Here is a 25,128-nt window from a genome sequence, read left to right as displayed (position 1 = left end):
CAATCTCAAATATGACAATTAAAACACTAGCCTCAACCACCAGGGTGGGACATGTTTAGAGAGGTGCTGTCTGACCATACACAACTTAGGACTTTCAAGCTAATGATTTTGAATGACCTATAAGGATAAGTTTACAGCCAACTGTAAGGTTCTAGAACACTTGTGATGCATCATCTTCAGACTCTTCTGCCTTTCTCTTTCCTATGTATTACATGACCGTAACAGGTCCTAAAAAATCTATTTATTTATTTATACATAGCTTGGCCATTGCTTCTTTGAAATTGGACCACCCAGAGTAACTTCGGGTCAAACTCACCGAGATATACTCCATGGACATCTCCCAGCAAAGCTGAGGCTTACATTCTCAGTCCATCCACTCAGGACTGTATGGTACTCAAAGTATTGACTGCAAGAGTTAAACATTTTATGGCATATCAGCTTGTTATACTATGAGAACCACTGTCACAGTCATTACCAACAGAACACACAGCAACTGGGAAAATAAGGTGTTCCAAGCTCATAATTATCAGAGCTTGCACATAATGTTATTAGACCACATGCAGGTAACAGAAAAATTCATATCTAATTGACTTACCAGCAGAAAATTCATGCTGACTCCTGCCCAGGGGTGCAAATCTCCCATGAAGAGCAAGACCAGAATTGAGGAGTAAGGAGAGAATTTTTACAGCTCTTAAATGTCCATTAAGCAAAGATTTGCAAAACTCAACCTGATGCTGTCTGTCTTCTTAAGAGATACATCTCCCAAGAAACCTGGGCTTTTAGTTTACAGATCTCAGAAGAGTGTGAGAATATGATGGTCTGCATCTCTATGGGGACCAATTATTGCTGGATGTTTTTTTTCTTTTTTTGCACAAGTAGAAATGGCTCAATTTCAGCACGCAGAAAACCTAGGAAGTTAATCTGTGTGGTGCACTAATTCTACTCTCAAACACAAGAACACACACAGTTTCTGAATGTATGCGGTAATGACCTCCAGTATGATGCAGAAATGTAGGGGTGGCTTTTACAAGATATCCAGCAATGCGAGGCTGCTACATAACGGATAAGATCCAAGCCCTTGCTGTGTAACCTCCACTGCCTTAATGATGTTCTTAATGGATACGTGGGCTGAAATTTATAGTTTCAACATGACAGCTGAGAGTTGTGGGGGTTTTATATTATTATTATTTTAATTAAATAAATAAAGAAGACACCAAAGTCATTCTAGAGACAGCAAATGCAGGTTTTTCTCATTTTTACAATACCCATGTAGTCTACCATGGTTTCTCTTACAGCATCCCATTAAAGTCGTAAGGCAGACTCTTGAGTCCCAGATTTTATTTCAGAAGCATGATGTGTGTACCTGTTTGCATGTGTGAGAGGCTACAGAAGTGGTATATAGATTACCTTGGACTTCAGTATCCCAACTGTGAAATGAGGATAAAGTTCCTTTACAGTACATATCTTTATGTACTACATAGCTATAGCTTTCAGTACATTACTGAGAGGTATCGTCTTTTTTTGAAGTCACATTTAAAAGTATTTATTAATTTCTCATACTTTATAGATACTAGACACAAATCATAAACTGCTGAATGTTATCTGAGCAGGAAGCCAAGAGAAAGATTAAAACAGCACTTTAAATTTAGTCTAGTTTACAAATGACCCCTGACTCTTCCTGCTTGGTATATTCTTGGAAGGATAATATATGTAAAATATGCTTCCTTCTCACTTTATCAGGTCTGTATTATTAAGGGCAAACTAAGATCAAAAAACAAACCAAATAAAAATATTAAGATTTTTTGATCATAAACTAAATTTACTGGACAAATTATTAACAAAGAGTAATAACTCCCTATAGCCATTTTGCAACTGGTTGAATTTTTGTTAAAGATGATTATGCCATATATTTTTAGCTGCTCTGGGAATTGTGTTTATGGCCAAAAATCAAACCAAGGCAGAGTATATGGCCACAAAAAAGAGCTATTTTCACTAATAGCTTTTGAATGATTTTGCAGTATAATTTCATTGGGTGTTAGAATATATTTTACTTCATCAGTTTCGGGTGTTTCAACTTTTTTTTCAGCTTTTACTTTTATAAGTATTGTATTCCATTTCAGTCTAATGATAAAGTTTCATTTTAACTACTTGGTACATTGGTTTCTTCAGTTTTTCTTCTTTTTGTTTTAACCACTTGAGGACTTGTATTGCAACGAGAATGTCTCTTTGTTCTCTCTCCCTGATTTAAAGCAAATTGCCCTATGTACTACAGTAGTTTTGAAGGGATTAAAAGTTTTAAAATCGTGAATTATATGAAATATTCTACCAGTTTAAGTTTAAATGATGCAATTAGCCAGTTACAACTGGAACTACCAGGTCTTATTTAAAATAATGAGGTCTGACAGTTATGGAGCCTGAATTATTCATTGATAACTAGCTTTTCCTCTTTTGCAAACCATGGCTAACATTAATAACAGAGGTGTAAGTGTGATAACAAAAGACTTTGACATTGGGAATACAAATACTAAAGTGCTAAATTCTTCCTTAATTGAAATTACTACAGCAGTTATATTTCCAAAGGAAAATCGTTAGGATTATTATTTTCTCATACATTTCAGCATTTGCTTCTGCATTTAGTCACTGTTTAAAATAAGTTCTTGGTGCCTCATCATAAAAGAGAACATTTTTAAAATACAGTTAATTTCTTTATGTGTAATATTGTAAGCATGTTTCCTTACAAATAAAATACAGCACTTTCTATTGCGACTCCAGAATTTATCACACTTCTTGAAATATATGTCAGTGGCATAGAACCCTCCCTGGTCTTGAAGACATGCGATTTCCTAGCACTCACCATTTCACTGGTCTGCTTCACCCATGACCGCTCCACCAGCTTTGAAGTTAGCTGTTTTCTGTAGGACACGTGAATACAAATAAAATGTTATTCTCTTAGCACACATTCTAAGAATGGTATCTACTGGCTAATAGTATTTTTACAAAAGTCTGAATTCTTATGTGCTAATCGCTTGCTGTAAGCCTAGATGTTACTAATTAGCATTGCTAAAAAAAAAAACAAAACAAAATCTCTGCATAAAACGATCTAACAATAGTGAACATATTTGTCTTCTACTTATTCAAGTGTTCATATGCATCTAGGTGTCTTTTATGAAAGAAGGCAGAACTTACACAATTGCAGTAGCAACTGGTATGTTCCCTTGTTCTCTCTCAAAATAAAGTAAAGAAAAGCGAAATGTATAATCTTTCTGAAAGTAGAACATGCTAAAATAGTGACTCATCTACAAGTAGGAGTGAGTGATCTTTGTCTAGAACTTTTGGTTACCACAGCAGATAGAAAACATTAAATTATCTGTGATATCAAAATAGAGATCTTAAACAAGCAGAAGCTTGTTTGGGATGACCTGTTGAGTTACTGTAATTACACAACTCATCAACAGAGCTGTTTAGAAGGTAATTATGCAACTAATTCTCAGAGTGACATGTATAGGTGGAATTTCATGTAAAACCTAAATAGGCTGAACCTCCAATTGGATGCAGTGTTTTCTGTGCACCTAACTGAAGCTTTCTGAACACTGTAGCCTAAATGTGTATTTTAATAAGTATGCTTCTGTTATATTGTATTGCCGTACAGTTCCCCAGTGGAGGGAGATCAGAGAGGCGAAGGTCAAAATAAATGCTATATAGATATCGAAGTCTGTTCAGTGAGACTTTGCGAAGGAGGATTTGAAAGATGGCTATTTTTATTAGTGTAGATGCATACAATATAACCTGATTTTTTTTTTGTGCAAATGTCAATTACAGTATACATATTGTTCACTGATGATTATGTCATTGGTCAAGAGGGAGGAGAGTCCCCAAATGAATGATTAATAATCAATGTGTCTGGGTTCTTATTTTATTCCTCAGAAAGGAAGAATGAATTACTGGTGTCTCTTCCAAAAATGATAAAATCTCCCAGAAATAGGTCACACCACCCACATCTGTACACAGAGGGGCCCCCTATGTAAGTGGATTTCCTTGTTTTGGGCACGGAGCCTCAGCCTCCCCTACTATATCACTGCTTCACCTTCCTACACTCTGATGCAATTAGTGAGGAAAGGCAATACGGCTCAGAGTCCTATTAATTTTTCATATAATCATGAAAAGCCCAGAGAGAGGGTGGAGAAATACCTGGGGAAAAGGAGTCTGAAGGAGATCCAAGGTAGTGCCTAAGCATGTGGTCTCTCTCTGTAGGTGAACCCAAGTCTTCCACCGAGTTTGGGCCAACAGAAGGCACATCAGACTAGGGCCCTAGGGGAATGAGAAAGATGAAGAATAGTTCCTGGTGGAATACTTATTCTCTGATATCCAGTGATAAACCATCTCAGATACAAGAGCCATTAAATATTTGCATGTGTCTGTAAATTTAATATTAACATGGAGCATCATTCCTTTTGGAAAAATCACATCACTTCACATTGATAAATGTGAAGTCAGATGGAATCAGTAGAAATATTTGGTAGGAGCATATGGTAGTTTGTTTATTTCTTCCAGCCACCCCCCTCCCCCCCAAGGGGAGAAATCATATGCTAGAATGAATGGTCTTGTAATTATTAAATCTCTGTTAGTAGCAGAGTAGGGAATTAATTTAGCTTACTACTGTGTTCTGTCCTAGGTGCCAGTTAGATATGCCTCCAGGCAAGTTTAACTTGTGCACTCTCCTTTTTGTCAAGTGCCCGGTGCGTTTTCTTATGGAAACCTGCTAATTTGAACACCTATGCTGAATGCTCCCTTTCTTTTTCCCCCTCATTCTGTCTCTCTTCTTTATCCTTCTACTGCTGCTTCTACTTCCTAGATGAGATCACAAAAACCCAAATCTGATATACTGAGATGCTGGTATTCAAAAGCACTGATTATTTTATGCTAATGAATGAACCATCTAGTAAGACAATATTTCACTTGTGCCCTCCTGGTGGTAGCACAAGATAAATCCAACAGTGTCTTTAATTAACTAAAGAAAGTAGAAACAAATCTCTGTGGGTTAATAATATTTATGGCGTAAATTGAACAAACCAAAGAAAGGGAGAAAATAATGTGGCACAATTCAGAGAAAAACATGATTAATACAAAATTCTCACGTATTCTGGAAAGCACATCTGTAAAGACCTGTAAAGAAGACACAATCCTATGTGAGACAAAGCACTAAAATTAAGGTGATCACTGAAGAGTTAGAAAATATGTTTTTGTATTTGTAAAAAAAAAAAAAAAAAAAAAAAAAAAAAGGCAATTATCTCTGGAAGAAGTGCTGGATCTTGGTGTCTATGCAGGAGTCAGATCATTTTTATCCATAAAACATGCAGTATCATATGATGCCTGAACCTTAATTCAAGTAGCTCAACTACATGAATAAGAAAATGCCAGGTCCATTTAACTGTGTCCTTTGTCAAATGCCAATAGAGATGGTGACTTTTTATAAATATCCAGTAGTTAGAAATATAAAACACTGTAAATAGATAAGGCTACATGGGTTGTATTAATGTGGGGTCATTTCACCCATTTACGATTCCTATTCTTTGGCTAGAGACACACATTTTGTCCTAGCCCTTAAAATATCCTGTAGATCTGAAGCTCTCTTAGAAAGAAGGTGGCACAGACCTGCATCAAAAGAGATCCCAGAAAAAGCATCAGGGCTCCAAGGGACTGCAGAAATTTAACTCTAGGGAATGTACAGATGCACTTTCAGGAGCATAGCCATGTTGCAGACTATTTCATGAGTTCCTTACTAGAACATGCACTTTTTGGATTGCATCTAAGCAAAGAATCTGTGTAGAACTAGAAGTCCCAGCAATGCACCATCCAGTGGAAAACACTTCAAGAATAGACAGCTGAATCTGCTGTTGTTACTGAAACCTTTACTTGAGCCTGGGAGACTTGTCCTTTTCTCAAATTACTTTAGTTTAATTGAGAAGTCTATATTCACACAGGGGCCATTAGCATGCTGGGATTAAAATGATGAGCATTTCCACAAGCCAATCTATTTGTATGACAGAGTGAAGACTGAATTTTCTAGCAGTTGTGCAACTAAATATAGAACAATTACAATGCAGCGTGTTTGAAATTTACCTTGACCACATGTGCAAACCCTGGGAAGTGCAAAGAAGTACTTCATAGCCCATCCTCTTCCTACTCTTGATATTTTTATACCACCTTGTAATGCTATAATGTGATGGAAGGTACAGCAATAATAGCAGGGTAGCAAAGTCTTCAGCTGCAGCAAATTAGGACAAGCCCAAATGCAACAGCTGTGAACACAGAAATGAAGGAAAAGAGCTACTTACCTTTAGAAGGCCGCAGGTGGGCAGGGAAGATGCCCTCACCTCCACTGTCAACCCTTAAATGAGGTCTGTGAAGGGGTGGATCCTGGCTCTACCCCTTCCAGTCACTCAGATTCATTGCATGCACCTAAGCTCCCCTGGGTAGGCCCTGCCTTCCCACCAGGTGCCCAGTCACTGGTTCAGGCCATGACTTAGCATTTCCGCTACACACCTTTAGATTGTTGTGCCTTGATATCACTGCAGCATTGTCTGATTTAGGATTTACAACATATATTGACAGCAGGAAAACACATTCCCCCTTAAAACTCTATAATTCTTCAAATTATAATGCTGGCTATGATCTCATTACCCATTGCTCAGTGTCTAAACCATGCTTTTTAAGTCGAATAGACATTTCAGGATGATATGTAAAAAGATTTGTTAACATTATGAGATCCATTCACTGCAATGAATTTAAAACAGAGAATACTTACTGACGTGTGTCACTATATCACATAAGCTGTTGATACACAGTCTTGTTTGTAAAGCCTAAGGGATACTAAAGGTCCACCATAAGGTAACCTCTAAACAGAAAAGCAATAAAATGTGCCAATGAAGAAAAAAAAAGTATTCATGAAAACACACAAAGAATTATGAGAAATATTTTAACAGTTATCCATTCAGCAATAATTTTTCTGACTCTCCTCATTAGTGTACTCATTGCCTTCAACTACAGTTGCAAAGCATTGTCCAAAGTCACCTCTCCACCTGAGTGATGGGAGCAGGGAGTTTCTCCTTCTCCTTCCCAAGTTGTGCACCCATGGGAGTAGTGGGAGATGGACCTGCACAAAGGGGTAGAATTGCCAGAAGTGCTGGGAAGAGGCAAGGGTTCTCCAGACAGAGAAGGGAGCAAAGGAGCTTCACCACAAGACATACCACAGGCAGCACCTTGGATGCTCCCTCTATCCCTACTGAGAGTTTGGCTGGATGGTCACAGAATGACACCATGTCCACACCACCATTATCTCTTCTGTCCTCAGCAACTGGATAACCATGTGCTTGGAGCACCTTTATTTTTGAGAGCTACTGCTGCATGCTGCAGAACCTCAGCCAGTTCCATGAGCTGTGTTTGCTTTCCCTTCCTGCACAGTGCTGATCAACAAAGACAGAGATACATAGGCATGAGGGTGTATAAATTGGGTAAAAGATTTAAGAAAGAAACAAGCCAAACTCCATTCACACTGGTAATCTACCAGTTCCCCTTCAACTCCACTGAACATATCAGAAACATTAGGTTCTCTCTATTTTTATATTGCAAATAGTAGTTTGTTTGATTTAAAAAAAATAACTTCAATTAAATGTCATCCCTTATCTACATGCAAGACAAACATGAGACAGCACACTAATTTTACACACATTACTCTTTATGTAACTGGAAATGAGTCACAAATGTACATATATAGAAGGGATACATGTAGAACTTCCTCTACTTTAAATGCCTCTTTGAATTTTTTCACTGCTCATGCTAAATGATTTCTGTCAATATTTTAATTTCAGTTGGGAAGGGTGGAATCAAAGAGTGACATTTGGGAAAATTATTGTCAGCAAACTGATGACTACATACCATAATTAAAAAATAATGTAAAGAAGGAAGAAACTTGATACAAATGCTGTTACATTTCTGTGAATTTACTACTAAAATATCAAGAAGACATATTCAGAAATAAACATAATATTCATCAATGTATACTATCATAAGATGCATTATATACATAAATGATCATTTCTGTAATCATAAGAATATTAATGCAGCAGCTAATAAATAAAATAAGCACCAAAGGACAAGAATATGACCTTAAAATCCTTACTCAGCTGCCCTATTAACTTTCTGAACACCACTGAAGGTGTGTGTCAGCTGCTTAAATTAAAGGGAGAGTAATTAAAATTACACAAATAATAGGTGACTGGGGTCAGTCTCCATCACCCTATCTCCTATATTTCAGAGCATTTTACATTTTTTCCATCAATATGCAATCTTAATTTTCTCTGCACATCTCTCAAGTGCTCTTGGTCTAAAAACAACTTACCATAAGAAGCATAGCTGTTAACTGATGTTCAGACCACAAGTTTTGGGGCTATACTCAAATCTCTTCCCATGGTGTATCAGGTGAGTTGATTTCTTTGAGTATCTTTCAGTATCTCTTTTTAAACAAGTGCTTTGAGTACGGGAAAAAAAAAAAAGAAAGAAAGAAAACTCAGATCTATGTTTCAGATCTATTTCTAAGATCCTTTTTTTCCATGACACACAGCAAATGAGCAAAAAAGTCATACTCATACTCTTCTCTTGGACATTAAAAGTCACAAGTAGAACAGGGAGAGCCTTGATAATAACCCAGCCTTTCGTATTTTTACTGTAATAATAGTAATAATAGTAATAATAGTAATAATCATAATAATAAAAGACATGAAAAAGCAAGACTGGGAAGGGAACCAGAGAAGACAAAAAAAAAAAAAAAAAAAAAAAAAAAAAGGCAGAAATGTCTCCCCATAGGGTTCTGACCAGAAATTGTTCTTTCCTCAGAAAAGATTGAGAGGCTTCTCTTAATGCCAAAGCATTTTACAGACTTTGCTGTAAGTCATTGCACAGGTACAAATTATTTAATAATAACCATCCTGGAAATTTCTAGGCATTCTCGTATTGTCTGTAAAAAAGCATTTTGAAGGCACAGTCTGCACGCAGCATCTAATGCATGTCTTCAGCAACTTCTGGAATGCAATAAGTAAGTGGAGTTATTTTGTGCTGTTAGTGGTGTGTCTTGATAAAGGAAAGGGGAAATTTCTAATGTAGGTATCTACCTCCTTTTCAGGGGGTATTCTCACCCCACAGAGGCAGGAGAGAAAGCAGGGAAGGGGGCTGCAGCTTTATGGAGCCCAATACATGTGTATGTCCCACAGGTGGTCACACCACTTCTGTGCCCTTCACTTTGTGGCATCAGTCCAACTCCCTGTGATAATTATGGATGATTCAGAGAGAACATAAGGAGGGATCAACAGACTCTGAGATATGAAGCTATTATTACTGTTCATCACATTAATAATTATTCAAAGCCTTTGCAGTTTAATATATTGACTCATTGGAGATAACAATGGATCTTTGCCTAATTTTACTAACCTTAGTCCCACTAAACCTTTTTTGTAGCTCCCTCTGCATGATGAGTTCCCTTAGTCTGTAATAAAATTCACTCCTCATTAAATAATCATGATTATTTTTCCAAAGGATTTAGCAGAATGGAAAATATTCAGCTTTCTTCTTCCATGGTCCCACCTGTACAGGTCAACGGATTTTTTGTTGGGGGGTGCTAAGCTCTGGCTTGGACTTGTATGTGCTCATTAAAGCTTTGATTCCAATGGGACCTTCAGAGATTTGTAAAGAAGTCCTGCTGTTAGTGCTATTAGCTGTAGCCCTGGAGAGCCATACATGACATTTGCTGTATTATGCCTTAGGGTAAGGCCAACTCTCTCATCTGGAAGAGATATTCTGATCAATGGTGAGTAAGACTGATTCATAAAATGAGCCCTGACTAAGTAGAAAAGGAATTCTCCCAAAATACTGGCAGAAGAGAAGTATGGGCGAACACAAGCAAGAGTCAGCAGAACAGTCTTTAGCAGTCTCATATCTGCTCTCACAAATTCCAGCTTTTTCATCATGTCTTTATCCCTTGAGTTGCACAAGGCAAAATCTCATCAAAGGTGGATGTTTTGTTGAAAAATTTACATAGTAGTAAATCATGTGGACTAAAATTAGACAAAAAAAAAAAAAAAACCACAACAAAAGAAAGAAACAAAAATCTACCACAACAAAAGGAAAACGAGTTACCTACAACTACTTTAAACATCATAGCTCCTATGAAGTGATGATTAATATCTCTAGCTCTGGTAATATCCAAGGAAACATGGTATTTATCTTTGATATACTGGTACTTTTCCTATTATGTTTCCAAGGCTTTTGACTATGGAAAGTCTACTGAGAGTGAAGATCTCCAGCAGAGAGCAATGACTCATTTGGCACAAAATAAAATTAGACTAAACCAAGCCAAACAGATTAAGGCAGTCTGCATTTCTTTCTCCTCCTTTCTGGCTCTGAAGTTCTCCTTTATGTGTAGCTCCATAGAAATCTTACTCTGCATGATACTGAATTCAGATAGGATTCAGCTACACCACTTAACCAACTATTAGAGATGATGGGGAGTTGTTCTCTTTTTGTGAAAACTCAGAAATGTACAATTCTGCCTCATGACAGAAGAGCACAGCAGTGGCTACACACTCCTCTTGCCAGTAAAGTAATCCTCCCTCCAAATCACACCTTCTCCTCAGGAAAGACGTGAGAGGCTAAAACACACTCCCTCACCATACCCACACCTTGCATGATGAGAGCATTTCAGTATAGACTTGCTTCTGTGTAGGGTGACTTCTTGTGAATTGGGCCTTGGATGTGCGTGCCTGGAGGTCATGTTAGGGCCACCAGCATCCAGCTGCCTTCTGCATAGCCATTCTGCATCGGGAGAGCATCTGCAGATGCTCTAAGGTAGAGCAATGACTGACAGAAGATCTTTCTTTAGGTTTTTGCTCTACATGTAAATTTTAGAGGTTTTCCTGAGTTACATTTCTTTCCTCAAGTAGTTAAGGAGCTGTAGTCAATTCACTCTTCAACTATAATGGTTGGAGACTGAATGACCCAATACAAAAATAGAAATCTTTCTGTCTGTCTATCCATCTTCTAACTTTTCTAGTATTCATCTCTTTTCCTTGTATTTTTGTCACTTCTCAGTAACACTGAAGACAGATGGGAAATGTAGTTTCTTACAAAGTCATTTCTGGTTAGATTGTCACTGAACTTGAAAGGACGTTATTGCGGTCCTCCTAAAAATTGTTACTCTTCAGTATTTTCCTAACCACCCCTTTTTTGTGATGGCTGAATTTAAGAAGGAAATTGTCATTTTAAACAGTCTGTTTTTACAGCAACTTATCAAACAGTGGCCTTTAGCTGTTGTTTTGTGACAGCCACTCTATTAAAATCCTGATGTAAACAAGTGGAGAAGGTGAACTAGAAGTGCAGATATTTGCACAGCATTACTGTCAGGTAAAATTTTAAAGATAGGTTTTATGAACCCATTATTTGCAGTCAAGGCTTTTGACTACAGCATCTGAAATCATTTAAGTAGACAAAGTGTTTTGTCAAAACATACTGCTGGGAGTCAGTATGTAGCTTCTTTTTATGTAATTCAATTTGGCTCTCTTGTTTGCATGAAAGTGGGATATCTAGCTGGGCAGCAATAGTGGAGCTGTGTATGATCACAATATGGTGACTTTCCACTGTAATTAATGTTAAATGCCTTTTGTTTTCATTTAGTGCCTAATGCATGCATAATTGCACTATGCATACAGACCTACCAAGGGAGACGCTTGAGGGCTTCTAAATACAAACAACAAAACCCAAAGATTTTTATAGCTATCTTTATAGAATTGGGAGGTGCATAAGAATGTGTGCCTGCTTTAAAAAGCACCAATCTCCGTGTTTTACTCGGCATAGCATTTGAGAGAGATGGGCATTTTAAGGAATTAGAGCTATTGCTGCTCTTTCAGCCCTGAGCCCCCGCCCAAGGTGATTTCGAAGAGGACTGCCCTGTGCATGCTGGCTTGCTATGGCCCTCCAAGGAGCTGTACAAGGGCAGCACTGTTAGAGTACAGTATATGCTGGCAAACCTCTCTCCACCCCAGAACACCACTCTGAAATTGCTGAGAGTGTCTGCACGTTAGACACCTTTCTGAAAGACACAACCTAGACATTCACCAAATGTGAACGTCTAAAGTGCCCAGCCACTTTAGAAACTATCTGGTCTTTACATCTCCAGCTCCACGACTTCATCTGGAGGAGCAGCAGCAACACAGAACGTCACCAGGGAGTTAACCAGAAGATCAGCAAACCTGATGCTGTTTGCTGGGGTTATCCTGAGATACCAGGCAGTACCCCTGAAATGTGGACTACAGTTATTTCATATGAATTAGCATTTGGCCATACCTCACAGTGTTTTTCATTTTAATTTTGACTGAAACCAGAACTTCTCCAAAAGACCTATATAGGTTCAAATGTAATTTGTAATTTCCAAACTTACTTCACTTAGATACTGCTGTCAGTAGAAACCATGATGACAGGAGGAAGAGAGGCATTTAGCTCCTCACATGGTAATAACATACCATTTTGAGGTATAAAACACACAGTTTTAAGTAAGCTAAGGCAATAAAGCTGCAAGACATGAAGACCAGCTCTTCTCCATTAGCATATTGGCAGAACTGTAGTAGATAAATGGAGAAATCTGCAGAGATAATGAGAAAAAGAAAGCATTTAGCAGGCAGTAGCAATGAGTGTAAGGAGAGTAAGATAAGCAGCGCAAAAGTTGTCAGATAAAACGTCAGTAACTTGCAGTAAGATTATATGTCTTTTAGCAGATCCTTTCCATCCAGCTCTTCCTTTTAGAACTTTATTTTGATCTGCTACACATCAAAACCAGATAAATTATGTAAAATGCTCAGGCATCCTTTGCCCTGACATAATCCTACATCTGTGCACATAAATCAGATCGTTTAACTAGTTATTACATAGAATAGGGATTGAGAAAGCTAACAAAAGGAAGAAAGCCACAATCACTGACGTATGTTACTAAGAGCTGTCTACATAACCATTTAATACCACTGTAGCAGCATCAGTTAAGAAAGTGATTAGAACAGACTACTACTGTGTATACAATTTATTTGAAGATAATTCCTACCTTAGCATAGCATCCACCTGCAAAGATGGTGCTGCTATAGCAGTACACTCCACTTGGCACTTCAAAAATCTCTTATGTGAATCGGTTGAGCCACAGAGCTGTAATATTCATGTATTTGTAGTACCACATTTCAGTTCAGTACTTTCTTCCTTTCAAAATTAGTCCTGGTTGTACCATTTAATCTGCATTATTTTCTAAGGCAATTACTTGGTGCAATACGATAGCTGTTAGAATACCAGCCTGAAGTTCTGTTCTGCCACAGCTGCAGAAAGGGCACTGAAATGGCATGCCACCAGCCTAGCTCTGTTTGGCCCTGATCCAGCAAATCACTTAAACACCTGTTCAACTTAAAGTATATGAGTAATCCCATAGAAGACAAGATTATAAATTCTTTGAACAAGTTCCTGCCTAGACTTGTAAACTGTGAAAACAGAAGGGAACATCTAAACATCTTGTCTGACCTCTTGTATACCATACAATTTCCTTAAATTCTGTCTGCTCAATATTTACTTTCTTTTAGGAGAAAAAAATCCAGCTCCAATGCTTAAATTTTTGATCATGGAGAAACTACCACAGTTCTGCATAAATTGTTTCAATGATTAACAATCCTTGCCAGGATTTTTTTTCAATCAAGATTTTACAAGCTCCTTTGGATTCACTGAACACTGTTGTCTTTTTATTAATCAGATTGAAGAGGCATGGACTATCACATTTCTGTTTCATATACACACTTAAAGATTGCAATTAAATCAGTCCTTAATTTTTACTTTGATGAACTGAGACAGTGCTCTCTGAATTTCTCAGTATACAATAGATTATTTGTCCTCTAATCATACTCCTATCTCTTTTCAGATCCTTCTTGTGTTGTTCTACATCTCTACAAATCTGGTTTCTGGAACAAGACATGGTATTTCCAGAGAGGTCATTGGCTCACCTTAAAGGCAGTGGACATTCCTGCTTACAGACCTGTTTTTCTTCACCAAGTGTAAAGTGGGACCTTTTGGCTCAGGTTCACACTAACACTTTTCACAGAAGTGACAAATTGTGCTTCACCTTCATGCCAATTTTTTCACTGCAACTGTTTTCCAGGATAAGTGCACTCTTCTTGAAGCATCCCCACACATACTTTTTTGAACCTCATTGTATGATCTTATCTTCACTGAAATGCAATTTGATTGTGCCTAACTCAGTTGTTCTCAGAGTATCCTGTGAGAGTTTTCATTATTCCTTAATCTCTTATGTATATGTTGTATTCACAGTCTTAGCAGTTTCTACAACTTGTGATGCTTTTCTTCTGCACTATGAATTAAGATAAAAACAGATTAACAGCACACTAGAAACGTGTACTCAGTGGATAGCTTACAATTTGCAACTAAATTTTTAAGAATAATGTCATGTTTAATATATTTAATATGTACCATATTGATCTTGTAATATTCAAGTTCTGTAATAAAATGTTTTGTGAAATCAAATCAAATTTTACATAAAAACTATTTCTCCCTTTGTATGTATAACATCTTAAAGTTTTCATCAATATATATCAAATTACTCTGACAAGATCTAGGTTTCATTAACCCTTATTGATTTGCTTAAATTATGTCATTCTCCTTGCATAATATTACAATCTCAATATCACGTTAATATCTGCTTGTAGCTATTATCCACATACAACTAAAAAATGCAATACAATAATTATTTATAAATTATTATTTTAAAAGTTTGTGATAGAAGTTTGGACAACAAGGAAGTAGATACACGGTTGTGAAGAAAGAGCCCCTGGACTGATGAGACAGAATATTCACCTTGGGAACTTTAACTTCTCAGAGGTGAGAAAAGGTTGGTAAAAAAAAGAAAAAAACTGTCTCTAAGGGAGAAAAGAAAGGATTTAAAAGGTTATTTTAATGAAGAAGGAAAAATGGTAAGGAGAGGAAAAAATCAGCTATCAAAGATGCTCAGAAAGACCATAGTACAAAGCAGAGTGAGGGTTGTTAGAGATGACAGAAGAATATTCAGGGTACTCCTAATGCTAAATAGAAGACTCCAGGTTGAAGGATGAGTGATAGAAAGCAGAACACAAGAGCAAGGCAATAACTTTGTGTGAGCACTGGTTCTGTGTAACTAAATACTAATCATAGTTAATCATTGGTATACACAGCAGAGGCAGAAGCCATGCACATACAGAGTCTGATCTCATGAAATCTATCCATGGAAGTTATCCTGTCTACTATTTCAGCTTCATTTCAGGCACCGTAGCCATAGACAAACAGGGACTAATGCCAGAACTGGTTGGTGCCGTTGACAAATAAATACAAAAAAGTATTGGAAGTCGGCACAGTGGACATATTCAGCTAAACCTGGTTTCTCTTTCCCCATAGAAGAGTACTTTAAAAAAGGGAAAAAAAGTAGACTTTGGAGAAGGACACTTTTAACAAGATCTTTTCTGTTTGCTCCATCCCCCTGTGAGGGTTCAGAGCACTGGAATTTCTGTAGGTCTCTGTTTGAAAATAAGCAGCTAATGAAAAGGTATGTGCATGGCTTACTACCCTAAACTAGTCCTCTTAGAATATCCTGGGATTTGCCAAAGCACTAAATGACGTTGGCATAGAACACTTTAAGGGAAAAGTCACCTTTATTCTTTGCTTTTCAGTATTTAGAAATGTAGCTTCAGTTTCCTTTGTGTTTTTCGTATAAAAGAAATTCATTTTGAATAGAGATGGGTCCATTTCTTTAGTTTTGATCTCAATGGATACTGAAGCTGGACTGCTGCGCCTTCCAACACTTGCAATTTCTAGGGGAAGAGAGGGCAGCCAGGTTTAGATGAAGAGGACTGAGCAATAGTGAAAAAAGAAATGCTTAACATGGAGAATCTCAATTTCTGAGACTAGCGGAGTTAATGCAATGCCTAGCTATTTCTGTGAGTATTAGATACAATTAGAACTTTTGCGAACCCACTAGGCTATCTTATTTATATCCAAGTCAACCAAATTTCATGCTTCAGTGAACCTCCCAAACAGCCATTGTAACATGTGAGTCTATTTTGCGCTCTTTAAAGATCAACCCATTTGGATGCCCAGGTTTAGGCAGAACATTGCAGACACTTGATGCCAGAGAATGTGTGCTACTCAGTGGAGAACATGGTCCTTGGAGATCACAGGTAAGCCTCATTTTGCTTATATTAGCTCTGACTTTGGATTTTTTTGGTCATAATGGTTTTTCAAATACGTGGTAGAAGCACAAAAAGCCACTGCTGTTCAGGGAAGTTCTGCATGTGCTCAGAGAGCTTTTCTTCCTCTGCTTTGGATCTATTCCATCCCCAGTGGTAAAGCATAGTGCGGAATCCTATGATGATAGGAGCAGTCGATACCTTTGTAAGAACAGAGAGCTGCCTTTATCACATGAATGCCTTTAGTTCAATAAACAGTCTAGTTCTAATTTTCCACTGCAGGATCTAATACCAGCAGAGAACTTTTGCAGCATGGTACGATGTTAATCTTTTTAGCTAGAGGTTTGCTTGACTGTAGTGTTTTTTTTCTCCCATCAAGCTTTGGGGGTGGGAATTCTAAAATCTGTGATTTAAAGTAAGTGATACTTTGTTTATAATGAAAATAATGTTTTATTGCATGTCACTACTTGATGCCTAATTAACTAAACACAATTTTAATCCAAATTAGAAAGAGAAGAGAGAAAGAAAAAATAACCAGTAGAAGACTTTGGGGATGAGATTCTTGGCAACAGTAAATGAACAGAAACACTTCGGAAACTTGCTGAGAAAGTGTACATAAAATCTGTTGTTGTCCCAAGTATGTCTAAGAAATTAAGATTTGACCAATTTTTTTTTTTAATGAATAATCTTTTCCTGGCTTTGTCTGTGCAATTGTATGAGTTTGGGAGAAAGCTATTCTTTTGTACCTGATGTTGAAATTTATCCTGTATGTCTTGCATCATTATTGCCTGTTGACTGCAGCAAGAAGAAGACATTTTAAGAAAATATGTTTCAGTGACAGAGCAAAATAAACAGTGGAACATATAACCGATAACTCATTAAATACGAAGTCCTTGCTTTTATCTGGCTCTTCAAACACATTTTAGGCACTTCAACAAGATTAGAAAAGCACTTTTATTCCAAAAAAGAAACTCCTTTAATCACTTCTCTTCTAAGAAGATACCTGCATGAAAAGAGAAAATTAACCTCTCTGCTGCCACCACTCTCTTGGCTGCAAAAAAAAAAAAAAAAAAAAAAAATGGAAAAAGCTATGTTTTCAGAAGCATTAATCTTACAGGAAGATATTTTCAATCATGTATCTTGCTGAGAAATTATTGGTGTACACTAGATTATTAGTCCATTCTAATGGAACAGCAAGTGTCCCAGTTTTTGCAAGCACCAGAAACAACGCCAGTCCATCATGTTCGTTATGGTTCAGTACTACTTTTGTTTTTTTAGTCTTATTTACCATACTGCAGTAAAGAGAAGGGGAGGAGAGGGAAACATTCAAAAACTTCTAGCAATTTAGAGAGTAAATGAAAGCAGGAGAGAAGAGATGAACTCCATCAAATGTGTGCTTCTCAATGAAATGGATGTATCGCACTGAACTGAGTACGAAATAATTAAATTGTGTGGCAAAAACCAAAAGCAAAACAATATACATGTAAAGATCTAGCACATGAAAATGCATCTTACAGTGCAGTGAGATCGTACAGCTGTTGGGTGGTTTTGCTGGGACTGTCTTCAGAATCAGTTGAAAGGCTGAATGTCAAGCAAAGTCTTCTACACACTGGATACCTCTGCCCCATTCTCTGTCATTTCCTCTGGCCAAAGCCAGCCTCTTGCAGATGAGAAACTCAGCTGCTGCACGGTCTCCATTCTTTCCTCTGTGAGAAAGGATTGGTGCTGATGAGTAAGGTGAAAGCACACTCCTGAACCACCTCTCCTGCTGCTGCCAGGTGGTCTTAACACTGTCTCAGAACAGAAAACACCTGTAGTTTTGTTGTTGTTGTTGTTGTTTGTTTGTTTCTTTGTAAGGCCTGCTTGCACAGACTGGTATAGGTTAAAAATAGTGGCCTCTGGACCATCTATACCGAATCTTTTCTGAAAGACAAAAGTTCTTTGAAATTTTTGTCATCCTTTTGGTCCTACCCTGCATTTCTTGATCCCAAAATACAGTGAAGTAAGACTAAATTTTAGTCTGTTCAGACCCATCAGCACTGCCTTCACATCACAGCAGGTATCCTTCTCATTTTTGGTTTCTCCAGACAGTAGGAAAACTGGATACTTCCCTGACTTATGATAGGCATGCTTTTGATGCATGCCTATAGGAACCTTAGACTTGGGGTCCTACTACTATTGTGTCCAACAAGGCAAGACGGTGCAGTTAAGGAAGATGTTATTGTGGAAATGACAGAATATGTGTTCAAGGGCAGTGAATAAGTTCCCTTTCAATAAAAGCACACATTATGTCCAAGAACAGTCAAAAGGGTTAAAATACAATCTTTCTAGATAAGTTTCCAGCCATATCAGGCTCAAAAAGTCAAAAGATTTGAAAGCTATTAGTACTTCTGTAGATCATCCTCTTCCAGACACTTTTTTCTTTCTTCCCCTTTAACTGACAGGTTGCAGGTAAAAATTAAAGTAAAAAGAGGCCCTCTTTCTGCTTCATACTTTTAATGGAACTGAAGCCAAAATAAGTCAGACTAAATTATGGGAGTAAATGACCTCCCGGGAAGTATAATACCAAATTCCAAAGAACTGTAAAGAGTTTCCTTTGATCTTTTTAGCTTCACAGCCTGAAATTCAAAATCTGTATTTAATTTTAGATTGCATATGCCAGCTTTTAAGTTTCCTTTCTAACATGATATATCATTTTAAATGATAGGACACCTTTAACTTGTATTTCTTGAAAATGCTGACTATCCTTTCTTTATTCTTTTACACTATAAAAACAGATATAAATATTACTAATTGCAAAAATAATTTGGGGTTGGGTGCTGTAATGGATAAACCATTGACCTTCACTTAAGAGACTGTGCCTTCAAGCTCAACCTGAGTTTCTAAGTGAAATGACTTTGATCTGAGACACAAGTAACTTCAGTTCAGTGCCCTAGAGGATATAGATCTAGAAAAAAAAGACAAGCTGTGCACTTCACTATATATTCCTGTTACAATTTAAGAGGTAGACAAAGGATGCTATTTTTCAAATGCGGCATAAAGGGCCTATTTCTTTCTATGGCCACAGAGTTAGATTGCAAGGACTGTGTTCGTAAACCAGAAATCTCAAAGGCACAACAAGCTGCATTAGCTCTTGGCTGGAGAATTCTCTAATCTATGCACTTCAGCACAGACTTTAGATATGGTCAACTGGAATAATGTCCCTCTTGAGTCCAGAAGTGAGCCACAGAGGTCTTTATGCCTTATACAGCATGAAAGAAGGCACCTTTCTTGAGGAACAGTAAATGGCAGCAGATTAGTTGGATGCATAACATGCAAGAACAGCTGCTAACCTGTGAACTTGCACTGGAAAAGCCCTAGGAAAAGTGCTTACACACAATGTTTTGTTCTGTGTCTGTCTGATGACTGGCCAAACAAGGGCATAAATATAGCTCAGAAATTTACAGTACAATAATGTTATGAATTATATCCTGAGGTAATAATTTATAATGCATAATTTATCCACTGAATTTAGTTTCTTCTTCTCCTAATAAAATATCTACAAACTGGTCCTGATTTCCTCACACTTGCTCTTTTTTCCAAGTCACTCAGTGTTATTTTTTAAACTGAGGGAATGTTTGATGGAAGTCCTCTTGGATTATTTGGAGCTATACTGAGATTATTTAAGTTATATTGAGATAGCTCCAAACGATTCAGGAGATTTCACAGTTTTGTTTCATTTTCCTGATTATGAAAACCACTCACTGACGAGATAAAATAGATTGACGTGCTTTGAGGTTGTGGGTACTATTTTGGAAGCCCTTTTATTCCCAGCCCAAGTGGAGGCAATTAAAATAATATTTACAAATAACCTTCCTCTCCCCATCAAGCAAGAAGTTCATCAGTGCTTATTTAACAGTGATCCTGTCTGCCAATCTTCTAAAGAGACAGACCAGAACAAACACAAAATCAACTTTGGAGCTGTATAGAAACATGAAAGCATATTAACCACCATTTCCACCCTCAACTATTTCTCTCACATTCCTCCATTATTTTAAATTAAAGATGGGTAAATTCATTTACTGTGAAGCATGTAAAATTTTACAGTTACATAATCTAATGCAGTGTCAGTCCATGACGCCTTCATTATTCTATTTCTTTCTGACCTTGTTCTTGGTTTCATGTATGTAAATTAAGAGAAAGAACCGTCTCTCCTCTTGAAGTCGTGGAGATCTTTTGATCCTCCTCGGGATGGGAGACCGCATGTTTGTACATACACCAGCGTGACAGGGTTCCAAACTCCACCACGACAACTCTTAGGTGCTGAGATAATGCAAGTAATACAAGAAATCACAGTTGATTTATGTCCTTGTACATGTGAGTGTCTAATTAGTATTCACAAGGCACTACTTTCAACTGGATACATGGATATATACTACACATCAAATATGTGATTTGTACTGACTAATCTAAGTAATAGACTTGTTTACTTGTTTGCATTTAATTTAAAAGAAAAAGGCTTCTGATCATCCCTCTTTAGGATTGCATCAAGTCATTGTCCCAGAAAACGCCCACACATATGTTTATTGAAATACATTCGAAGATAGGGTGTGATAAGTTGGACAGCCATTCTCTCCTTGTGGAGCTAATGTATCCCCCATTACCATTAAATTATGCTATATGTGCATGTTGGGAGGAATATTAGTGGTTAATAACAACCCACATTTTCCAGTGTGCTGAACTCTTTCAGGAACTGGTGAAGGTCCTCAAAGCTGTCTAGTTTAGCTAACCTGCACCTTAAATGTACATATGTTTTAGAGCAGATCTTTAAATAAACCCAGTGGATTCAGTGATCATTTCAAGGTCATTCCAGTGCCAACTTCTGACATACAACAATGTAGCTAAGTGTGCTTAAAAGTAGGAAACCATATTTATTTCAAAGCTTACAAATAGCGATGGCTGGTCTGTCCACAGTTCCCACATTCAACCACTGTAACTCTAAGAAGAACTGAGGCTATTTTTTCCCTAGTTAATGATATTAACTAGTCATTTGTTCCTGAGAAAAGAAGGAAAAGATGTGTGTTAGGCTTATAGTAACTTCAATTAGTTGTTAGCAAAAGATTTTATCCTGGTAGCAAAACCAGAAAAAAAATCTTTTAAATTAATTTCAAGATGCCTGCATTTAGAGAATGGCATTGCTTTAACAGGGCTATGCAAATGAGTCCAATTTAGCATCTTGTATTCAGCTGGAAACCATTGCTAAATGATCGGGATAGCCAGTCACAGATATTAAAATGAATTATATCTAATCTGAATTTTAGTCACGCTACATTAACTAATAGAAAGTTATTAACATTTCAAGAGAAAAAAAGCTTTTGCCTGCAAAATTAACAGTGGCTGAGATGTGACCTGTGAGCCATGCAGCCTGATCACTGTAATGACAGTGTAATGGCATATTTACATTAAAATCTCTGCAGCTAATATGTGATTCAGAATTGGACGTTAAGTCGAGGATTATTTAGTCTGGCCTGTTGGCCTTTCTCTAAGTAGTTTTTTTTTACTTCAATACAAATCTGAAACTTTTCATTTCATGACTATTTATGTGACTAGTTTCTATGGCTATGTCTCTCCATCTTTACATCAGCTACTTTATATGGTCAGCTTACTCTTTCATTTTTCCCTTCCTTTTTCCAATATATTTATCATTTTTTGTGGGCATGTAAAACTTCAAGAGACCCACATTAGTTACAAGCCAGCGGAGAAAAGGGGAATATTTTGCTACTTCATTTTTACTGCTAATTTGCTTCAAAAGGCAGTATATTTTCATGTTTTCCTTCCTACACTTTTTAAATACACCCTGGGAAAAATTGATAATTCAAAGGCATCTTTATCTGGAAAGAATAAAATGTGCAATTATGCAGCTATTATTCTTAGCAGTCAGTGACAACCTGACACAACTTCTCCTGCTACCAGTTCATTTGTACCAAAGCAAAGGCTTGAAAATTATGGATGTGATAATGTGGCAATTGTCTAATCTATAGCATTTGTTAAATTTGTGGCATACTTGCACATATGAATTTGTTTGGTTCTTTATCTAACAGATACAGCACCATTTTAAATTTAAAAAAAAAGGAGAAAAATGCAATCAAATAATTAAGAAAAATAGATAAAGATAAAAAGATAACCTTGATTTAACAATAAGACCATTATTCACAGAAGTCCAATTTAAAGATGGGCTTGATTGGGCTTCTGGTGGTTATTTGTACAAAACAGGACATTCTCATAAAGGCTCAGATTCCAGGTGGACCTTCAATACAGAGAAAAAAAGGCAGATACATTTTATTAAGGCAAGCTTCTGGGGCTTTTTTTTTGTAATTTTAGTATTTCATATTTTTTGCATTAAATATGTATTTCCTTACCATCTCCTATGCCCCTATAGGGAGATATTACTTTACTGCAGCAGATGAGTGTTTATTTTTATTTTTAATGTAAAATTTGCTAAAATGCTAGACCTAAAAGGGGTAATTAATGACTAAAGGAATATATCGTACAAATTACAAACCTGGTATATATTTCCATGTACCAGGCAAACATATAAATGGACAAGTTTTACAAAATAAGCAATAGAATTGTCCCATAATTAGGCCTTCAATATGACCAGTATTCCCACAAATTTTGCTGTTGCTATTCTTTAAAGTCTAAATGAACAAGCAGAGACTTGTGTGACTCCACTTTTACACTGATTTGTTTTCTGTTTACAATGAATCTGTGTTGTGATTCTGCTTCAGCCCAGACATATGTCATTCACATGATATAAATGCCATCTCACCTCCATTTCCCAATTAGAAAAAGAGAATTAATATGGGGACATCTGTTTGACTGACAAGTATCTATGCAGATAGAGCTCTATGCACAGATTTGTAATAAACAGAGGTGTAAATGCACAGCTTCACCATATTCCTGAAATCTTTATTGTGACTCATACAGTAAATGCCAATTGAAGAAATAATTACAAATTTGATCTGATATAACATGGTAATTAGCTGAACTTCATTTGATATTTCTGAATTCATCAATGATTTTCCATTCAGAATGCAAAGATAGCACTGAACAAGTGCCATGGACACTCTTCTTCGTGGTCCCAGCTGGACCACAGCTGCTTTACCCCTCATGGTCAGTCGATTCTGGTAGCAGCAGGACCAAAATTGCTTCCCTGATATTATGGGGCTACCACTGTGACTTTTCAAGTAAATGTTTCCTCTTATTATCCTTTTCACTTAGTCAGGTACATGATAAAGCTGTAGCTATGCTGCAGATCAGACAGGACAGATGCTACTACTGAAAATTAGACCAGCCCTCAAAAGATAAAGCCAGAGAATTTGCCTCAGCCATAGTTGTAGGATGAAGTTGTTCCTTTTGCTCACAATGATGTATGAATAGTTGCACCACCACCACCACCACACACTAGGGACCTGAAATATTCTCTCAGGATTGCATTTGACTCTAAAAATCTTATTTTCCCATTTTGGTCAGAGGTTTTTTTTTGTAGATTGCCTGTAATAATTACTGTCATTAATATCACTAATTTGAACATTTGCTGCACAAATGCCAGAACCATTTTTTATACTTTTATTTCTATAATTGCCTCAGTGGTATTGTTGTATTTAAATTCAAAAGCCAGTTTAATTAATGGGAAACATAAGGCATGTAAAAATGAAACTGCATAATCTTTGATCTCCCGATTGACTAGCAGTATCTGTGGATAGTAGGAGAGTTTAGGAAGATAAGAGGGAGAGGTATCTAAACAGGAGTAGGCTGGAGACTCAAAGATAGGTTGGGTTGTTTGCCTATGCTAACTATCTTCAAAGCTTTGAAGACAAAAATGGTATGTCTCTAACAGCAGGTTTCATTATAAAATGGAATAAAAGTCAAGGGATGCTGAGCTTACTTTTGAGAGAGGAGACTAGAAGGATAAAGCCCTACTTAAGCCTGAAATATTTTTAATGTTAAGTGGTTCTCAGAGAATCTCTCTGGAATGCGGTCTTCTGAACCTGACAAAGTAGGTCTCTGGGAATTTGGCAGAAAGAGCACATCTCTCAGTCAGGATCAGCTGCATCCTCAGAACCACCTTGTGAAAGCAGAGGTTTTCAGGGTGAAAACATTCTTTTTATCACAGAGGCAGGTTCAGTGGAGAGCCCACTTCTTTAGGAAAATGGCTAGATGCTCATACTTCATTAACAAAAACTTCTCAGAAGTCAAGTACTGATCTACCAGTTACTGCTGATCCCCTACCTACGAGCATCACTGTTGATAAACAAACTGCCATCAAAATAATTTTTTCCGGATGTTTTTCTTCATATTAGACAAGTTCATGCACTTACTGTTTTCCTTCAGGTGCTTCATTGCTTACGTACCAAAAACAGGCCAGCAGACGATATTGTTCTTTGCCTTTGCTGTGAGTACAGAAAGATGTGAAACTAGATCAGCTTTTGAGATTGTGGGTTTAGCTATTTGAATGTGAATATCTGCAACCTTTGGTGACAAAATGGTGAAGGATGCTTACAAACAAAAGAGAGCCATGCTCCCTTCTGAAAAGTTCGTGGACCTCATCTATCTCCCTACTGCCAGCAGTACCTGGGAAAGGAGACTATCAATATCTATGTAATGATAATCTTCTGTGGTACAGGTAAATCCAGGTTTTTCAAGCTTATCTGCAAAGAGATGCCATCTGAAGGTATCAAAAGCTTTAATTTTCAGTAAATGAACTGAGTCTTTAATAGACCCCTTTTGAAACCTTTTTTGCCTTTTACAGGATTCATTCAAGAATGAATTTACTCTTCAGCTCCCT

At 37.1% G+C, this 25,128-nt stretch overlaps 1 long non-coding RNA gene across 1 annotated transcript in view; it reads right to left on the bottom strand.

Annotated features, from left to right (window-relative positions):
- LOC110400456 overlaps window positions 1–25,128 on the bottom strand; it is a 35,874-nt gene that overhangs the window by 6,671 nt on the left and 4,075 nt on the right. The window contains exons 2-10 of the long non-coding RNA XR_002439860.1: window positions 22,466–22,587; window positions 21,228–21,336; window positions 20,447–20,603; window positions 17,817–18,007; window positions 7,248–8,527; window positions 6,336–7,153; window positions 4,189–4,308; window positions 2,855–2,912; window positions 317–406 (exon numbers count right to left, since the gene is read on the bottom strand). This is a non-coding gene — a long non-coding RNA (uncharacterized LOC110400456). The remainder of the gene's footprint in view (window positions 1–316; window positions 407–2,854; window positions 2,913–4,188; window positions 4,309–6,335; window positions 7,154–7,247; window positions 8,528–17,816; window positions 18,008–20,446; window positions 20,604–21,227; window positions 21,337–22,465; window positions 22,588–25,128) is intronic.

This window comes from Numida meleagris, chromosome 5 (genome assembly GCF_002078875.1).
Source record: "Numida meleagris isolate 19003 breed g44 Domestic line chromosome 5, NumMel1.0, whole genome shotgun sequence".
NCBI lineage: Eukaryota > Metazoa > Chordata > Aves > Galliformes > Numididae > Numida > Numida meleagris.
Note: the sequence above shows the minus strand (reverse complement) of the source record. Positions and strands in the feature narration are given on the sequence as shown.